Genomic DNA, 7,987 nt, shown 5'->3' with positions numbered 1-7,987 from the left:
CATGTCGAGGACAATAAAAATATGGGAGTGTGAAACATTCAATGATCCTAATTCCATTCCGGGCAACGTCAGGTCTCCCTGCTAGTGTGTGTATATATATATATATAGAGAGAGAGAGAGTGAGAGCGATATATATGCGAATATTATTAAACTGTCTCTGGCAACTTAGTTTAATAATATTCGCACATATATCGCTCTCTCTGGCAACTTAATCGTGAAGCAATTCTTACAAATGCTAAAAAGCAAATATCTCTAATTGCTACAGTCTTTCTTTCTGTTTCGTTGGAGTTTGCTTTCCTTCTCATTCCCCAAACCAGGGAAGCTTTAGTAGAAACAAGAACTCAAAATATTTTCAACCAATGAAAATCGTTCCAAATCTCAAAAAGTAACAATTACATGTAAAACTAATTAGCCAGTATCAACGTAGAAATTCTTGAAAGACCTGATCAGCGAAAATTAGTTTTCTTCAGAATTCTGGAGATGGCTGCAATATCAAATGACTCTAGAAAGTTTGCTGAACACCTCTTCTCCAGCCTTTGGTTGGAGAAAGCAAAAAGGACTCCATGTCTCACAAGCCTCTTCATCTTGCACACGTTTACAAGAACAAGGTAAACCAACGCACACACATACACAATGCCATGTATATTACTTAAAAAATTAAAAATAAACTAAGATGAATGTACAAAACGTATAACGATTTTTTCAATTTTGACCCATTTTGATCAGCTAAAGATCCATAAAAGAACGGTTCATAAAAAATCCAATCATTTGAGGCCTCTAACGCCGTTTTGCAACTTTTAGTTTCGGAAGAGATAGTTTGTTACCCGGGTGTCTGGAGGTGTGTGTTGAGCAAAAAAAAAAAAAAAAAAAAAGTGGTAGTAGGAAGGCAGGCTCAAACCCATACCGCGAAGGAGGAAAAGAATGGGGAAAAAACATGACGTCTTTGCTGTTACAGCTAACGCAAAACCAGAAGTGACGTAGGTTTAAATTAAGGCTAGACAATCGAAAAGAGGGGATGACTTTCGAAAATATCGGCAAAAAAAGCGACCCATCCTGTAGAAAAGTGCCCCATTGCAAGGTGAAGAAATTAATGATTTTTCGATATTTGTCGTCTGAAAGGTCGAGCTTCAAAACGATACTGATCTAGTAAAAATCCGTTGCCTCTGTCAAAAGTTTTAGGCAAACATACGTACATACATTTATATATTTGTAACTCAAATTTTCGACCCAAACCGATTTAAAAGCTTGCCCTATCTCTGAATACCCTTTATGTAAAATTTCAAATGTTTAGACCAGAAATTGTCTGAGTAATTTAGAGATCGAAGCGGTCAAATTTAAAAAAAAATTTGACCCCTTAACATTTATTGTTTTGGGCTCAAATCAAGTTATTAAATTAGATCCATATCTAAGGAACCTATATCTAAAATTTCAAGTGTTTAGACCCAAAATTGGCGGAGGAGTTTGGTAGAGTTCTCAAAGGTCAAATCGTGAACTTTGACCCCTTAACAGCCAAATTTCTGACCAAAAACCGATTACAAAGATTTTCCTAAATCTCAGTACCCTGTATATCAAATTTCGAGTCTGTAGACTGAAAATTGACAGAGTTATTGCGTAGGGAATTGTACACAGACACAGACAGACACTTTCACTTATATATATATATATATATATATATATATATATATATATATATATATATATAAACTTGAGTGCCATCAGCTATAATCGAAACCAAAACTCATGAAAAATTCTTGGTAAAATTATTTATAAAAAAATAAATGATTTCAGTGCCTTCAGCTATAACTGAAATCGAAACCAAAACTTATGAAGAATTCTTGGTAAAATTATTTATTACAACAAATGGAAGTCCATAACAATTAAACGACAGTTACTCGGATGTAAGTGTAACACACAAAATAAACAACACATATACTATCCTATTAATATATAGATTTATTTCCATTTTATTATACATGTTTTTTGTCAATTAACCTCAAACAAGGCACAGATCCACTTAGTCGTGAGAGACTACTATTTGGGACCAGATTTGCAGGAATTCTATTTAGAGAGTTGAGCAGCAAGATGTCCGTTTACATTAAACCTGAATTTTTGCAGGTTGGTACATATCTTTCATTTTATTCCTTCGCTATAACATAACTTTTCTCAGCAGCGTTTCTGGCAGTGACAAATAATTTGGAAAAAGATGTTGACAAAGTCGTTTGCTTCAGAAAATCTGAGGCTAGATCAGGAAAAGTAACCTCTGTAAGTCTAGAAAGCATGCTTAGAAAAATAGCAACAGAAAGAATGTCTGTAAGCTTTGAAAGTCTTGCCAGAATGAGGAAGAGTCTTGTTCCACACAATGTCACAACAAGATTACAAACTCGTGTTTGAAGCACCTTCTCCCCATTCCCCAAGAATTAATCCAAGGAAGATAACTCTGACTAAAAAGTGTCAAGATATTTCATTCGTTTTGTCCCATGATAAAAACTATGTGAATTAGCATAGTACGAGTTTTATTACTGGTTTGATTTTGTTGTTGGTATTAGTGTTATTTAATCCTTCCTAGAATTAGTTACATACAGGAGGGACAACCTGAAAGTTACCAACATCTATAAATAAAAATGGTCGTATGAAATTGATTGGATTCGAACCTGGTGCCTCCAGGTTATCAGTTTGTATCATTATTTACTACACGTGTGTGCATGTGTGTGTGTGTGTGTGTGTGTGTGTGTGTGTGTGTAATGCTCCCTAACTTTGGTTTAGCATGGGTTTGGAAGTGATTAGCAAAATGCTATTAGCATATTAAGTGATGCTCTTTCCAAGCACCTAAGCTCCATTTGTTTATACAATGTTTGAACATTGTTAATTCACTACCCGCATAGCAGTCGAATAGCGTTATGGTTAGAAGTACCAACTGTCATCTAGGTGGTCGAGTTTCAAACCTGGCTTTAGGTAGTTGCTTGTCTAGCCACACAGATGAGTTGTGATACAGCGAAACAGTACTGTATGTGAATGACATATATATATATATATAACTTCTTTTGCGTTTTTTTTCTTTCTTTTTTTTTCCAGTGAATTGGATATTACGACAATATTTGGAATGCTAATTTCAAATTGAATTTTACATTAGTCATTTGGATATCAATCTTTTATGGATTAAATCATGCATTTGACTATTAAACTTTTCCTCTGGATATTCATCGAGTCTGGATTTCTTTTTGGAATATCCTTTAACCTATCCTTTGGCATTTTTCAGATTCCATGCATATATGATTTCTCTCAAAACTTAGTATACAATTCATAAGCTAATTAACAAAATTTATAGACTACATATAAATTTCATTTTCTTGGCTACGTTTCCTCTGAGAATATGAGCCATTCATTGAAACTCCATGGAATAAGGAAAAATATTTTATTTCTTTGTACTCTTTGTCAAAAAAATAAATTGTAAACATTAATTTATAGAATGTAAATTCAATTGTTCTTATACTATTGCTCTATTTTGAATATTGAACTTTTTCATCTGATTGGGATTGTTATATAAACATTAATATTTATATTTGCTTTAATTTACAAATTTACTCAATTTTTAAACTGAAATTATACATTTTTTTCTTCTTGAATCATATATAAAAGATTAATGGTCTGTAGCCATGATCGGGTAGAAAGTACGCTATTGCCATGGATTAAATAAAAGCTTCCCTTTAAAATTCCATGCAAATTCCTGAGTTTGACAGAAAGATGACTGAGATTGACAAGACATATCTGAAAAAAGCTCGGAGGTTATATCGACCAAAACGTTGTGAAAATAACACTCCAGGTAAGAACTTTAGAGGTGTGATCACCAGTTTTTAGAGATGTGTTCCACACCAGTTTTAGGGTTTTACTTTATGGTATTTTTTTTATAATAAGTATTTTTGAGATGAGCCGGATTCAGAGAAATATTTTCAGTGGAAAAGATTTTTAGGTTTATCATTAAATGTGAGAAAACGAGAGATTTTGTCATACAATAAACAAAGTGAATTCATAAGGCATATTATATTCACAAGAGATATTTTATATATGTTTAAAATAGAAGTTTACAGCAATAGGAAAAACATAGAATGTTCGTGAATATTTTAGAGTTCTTGTAAAAACAAATGGGATTCTTTAGTTGAGACATTGAAGAAATCTGAGTCGATTAAGAGTCATATGTTACAGGGGTCAGAAAACTTCTCTGCCCATTTATATGAATTATAATTCATTGAAAGTTGTTTATAAGAGTCAACGTTCATTTGATTTCGAATTAGAAAAGAAGTTCACTAACAAAGATAGGAAATATTTCAACTAATAAAGTTTATACAGGTTGACAGACGATAATAAGTTAAGGAGTTACGTATATTTGTGTGTTCGCTAATTTGTGTGAGGGGAGAGATACTGCAGAGATTAATATTCAACAGAAGGGCGCCCAGGTCAACTGGGTCCTACTGGAACCCGTTGAAGAAATATCTGGCTTTTTAAAGGATTTAGATGGCTCCCAGAAAAGATTTTGAATAAATTCAGAAAGTTCTCTGATTGGGACAAAATATAATTATTTGTTTTTATTCATGATAGTGTATGTGCAGATGCCATGCGTACAAGCGAGTTTACACATTTTTATTTTGAATGCCAATGTGTAAGCATCGGCCATTACAAAACATTGAATACTTTTTTTTATATGCACTATTTACCTGCGTTTGTAATTCCTTTGTCATTGCTGTTAATTTTTGCTTGTGTTCTCTTTCTTAGCTGTTAAATTAATCACCAACATTGGCCCTTATTACAATTGAATTAAAGTTGACACTTGTAATACACATTATTGAATATAAATTACTCATACGCTGGCATTTTTTTTTTTTTTTTTGGTTTACTTTAGTTTTGTAGATAAAGTCTATTTCGTATTGATTAATCTAAAAAAAAAACTTTTTTTTCTTTTTCTCAGAAACGTTGGAATGCCAAGGGCCATTATGTTTTTCCCCAATTGGATCTAACTCTCATCGGATGAACATTTCTTTTTGGATGATTTGGTTTTCAACTCTGCATCTCATTCGAACTGAAAACAATTTCTTTTTCTAAAGAATACAATAACTTTTTCCCCTCCGCCCTTTTCCCCTTTTATTATTCTTTTTATTTAAAATGTATTTTTTTTTCTTTGTTTCTGATCTTAAACCGATTTAAGCAAAAGTCTATGAATTCAATGTTAATCTTAAGTTATGCAAACTTATTCTTGTGCCAAAAATCTTTAAACTTGTAGTAAAAACAAACAAGCATTTTTTTTTTTTTTTTTTTGTACACATATTTTCAGATTTTCTAATTGGGCGAAGGAGGTGGTCGAACTGCCAGGTTTGTCTTAGAAAAAGACAAACTGACACGGTCAATAACTCTACAATACGATAACTCTCGTATCCAGATGTTTAGTCAAGTTAAATCGAGTTATCGTCCTTGTTTGTGGCTTTTCTATAAAACGGCCTAAGGCTGTATGAAAATTAAAAACAAACAAGAAAACTCCCTTTTTTATTGCACTAAAATTTTATATCCATGTATAAAAGTAACGTCACTCCCTCCCCCGCATAACATAAAATAACACATTTTAAATCGAAAAGCACTTCTCTCTTTTCTTTTACTTTTTTTTTTGCCAACCATGGCCGACTTTACTTTCTGTATGTAAATTATATCAGTTAATTCTTGACTGTAATTTGGTCCCACCCAAACCTCTCTGTATGCCACCAGAGTCTAAACCATAGTTGAAGTAACTGGTTTCCTCTTAACTGAGGTGTCTAATCCTGTATTCTGTGCAGTTCTAGGTGACCCACTTTCCCAGTCTTTGCCTTCTCACTCTTTGAAATTATGGTAAATATGATTATGATTTTCTCTTAACAGATTTGCTATAATTACAATTACTCTCAGGTCTTATCTGGGTTAAATAGAATCTACAGACTACAAAATATATACCTACAAAAATTGATCGTTAAACCAATCGTTTGGTGTATGTACAATAGATGTAAATAAAACACCAATTGTTTCATTTATTTGAACCCTACTCCTAAAATTAAACAGCTTCTAATTTTGTTTCAAAATTCCTTCAGTTGTCTGTTGCAAAATAACGAATCAAGAAAGGAAAGCACTGACATCGTACACATTTTTTGAACTTGTAATGCGGAAATCAAATCAAAAGATGAGATCTGCAGTTGAACCAGGATGTGTCACTCAAGACATATTTTCAAACTCCTTCGCCAAACATTCCCAAGCAACATGAATTGGAACAAATACATTGAGAACATTGCCAAGGCTGCTGCAAAGAAGGTGGGCTCCTTCTATTGTGTTAGAAAATTACTCACACTAGAGGGCATCCTATATCTAGTTTTTAAACGTCAAAAATGGGTGAAAATTGAAAAAAATCATTATACATTTTTGGTACATTTGTCTTAGTTTATTTTAAATTTTTAATCAGTTCATATGCGTGTCACGTTGATACAGTGGTAACGTCACCAGCTTTGAATGCTACAGTTTCGGTTCTAACTGATAGCACCCAAGTACATTTTTTTTTACATTTGAAATCACAACTTTATAATAATATATACCAAATTTGGACAAATTATAATATCATATTTAAGTGTATTTTACATCCGGGCAAAGCCCCCCCCCCAGCCCTGCTAGTATAAATATATAGGGTAACTTACTTAAAGAAAATGTAGTAAAGAGGAGGAACATTCTTTTATTGTTTAAATTACCTGTAGTGTTATAAAAAATGCAGGAAGTGCTCCCCGTTGACATTTATGCATTTCTGGGCACGTTTAACAACGTTTACAGATACTACCTGTAGATCTTCTCTGGTGATTCTCCTGATAGCGTTGGTAATGTTTTCCTTTAGTTGGTCTAGATTGTGAGGATTATTTGCATAAACTTTTTGTTTTAAAGTTCCCCAAAGATAAAAATCACATAGTGACAAGTTCGGGGAACATGGTGGCCATAACCCTTTATTTATTTTTCTCTCTTCCTTAAACATATCATGAACTCGTGTCAGTCATCTGTGAGACGTGTGGCATATAGCACCATCCTGTTGGAAAAAGTATTGCATTTTGTCTTGTGGTGTCAGTTGGTCATTAAGAGAAAGATTATAGAGATTGGGCTACTTTTAAGTGGGTCGCTTAATCTGAAAAAAAAAATTGATTAGAGCGGTCGGGCTACTTTTAAGTGGACCACCCTGTATAATAAAAAAGGTTATAGTTAATGAGTAATTCTGTAAATTCAAAAGGAATATAAATATTAATACCAAGCGAATGAAAAAGCTCAATCTGATATTTATTTTTTTAACACTGTTTTTCCTTGGTCTAAAAATGGATTGAATATTTTTAGTCTTTTAACTTTTATTTTATTCTGGTCTCAGAAGCTTGCTGCCTTGAGTCATGCATTTTGGCCACATATATACAGGGTGAGTCACAGAAAACATATGTTTTTAGAACGTTCCTTGCTCTCCTTGAGTAAGAGACAGGAAGTGAGGAAGGTAGTCTTTATACCTGCTTAAAATGCCGTTCAGTTTGTTGTTATTTATTTAAACATAACATCCGTTTCCCGTGACTCACCCTGTATTTTTGGACTGAAAAACTTGTTGCCAGAAAAAAAAAAAACAAAAAAAAAACAACCCTTTATATCAACATGTGGAAAACAATATCACAACTTGGATTTTATCTTTTAACTATACGGATTTACAATATAATTCTGAACTTTAGAACTTGAAGCTTTTGGTACAGATGGTTGCTTACCCCCAGTGGTATAGTGGAGGAGGGGGGGGGAGAGGTAAGCCAGGGGCGGAGGGGGAAGTCTGCCTTGAGTGACAGTCAAAGCGGGGTGACAAAGTTTTATTCCCTCCTCACCCCACAAATTTTTCAGCCAGGCTAAGATGCGAAAATAGTCGGAAATAAAATTAAGTTATCATATATTATGTAATTTTGAAGTCTTTTTTTTTTTT

The 7,987-nt window shown here is 33.3% G+C and overlaps 1 long non-coding RNA gene across 1 annotated transcript; it reads left to right on the top strand.

Moving 5' to 3' along the window:
- The first annotated feature begins 1,727 nt into the window (after positions 1-1,727).
- LOC145278042 (uncharacterized) lies at positions 1,728-6,187 on the top strand. Its single transcript, XR_013868276.1, has 2 exons — positions 1,728-3,820; positions 4,961-6,187. It is a non-coding gene; the product is annotated as an uncharacterized LOC145278042 (long non-coding RNA).
- The last annotated feature ends 1,800 nt before the right edge of the window (positions 6,188-7,987 follow it).

This window comes from Euprymna scolopes, chromosome 6 (assembly GCF_053919585.1).
Source record: "Euprymna scolopes isolate OS-2025 chromosome 6, ASM5391958v1, whole genome shotgun sequence".
Classification (NCBI taxonomy): Eukaryota; Metazoa; Mollusca; class Cephalopoda; order Sepiida; family Sepiolidae; genus Euprymna; species Euprymna scolopes.
Note: the sequence above shows the minus strand (reverse complement) of the source record. Positions and strands in the feature narration are given on the sequence as shown.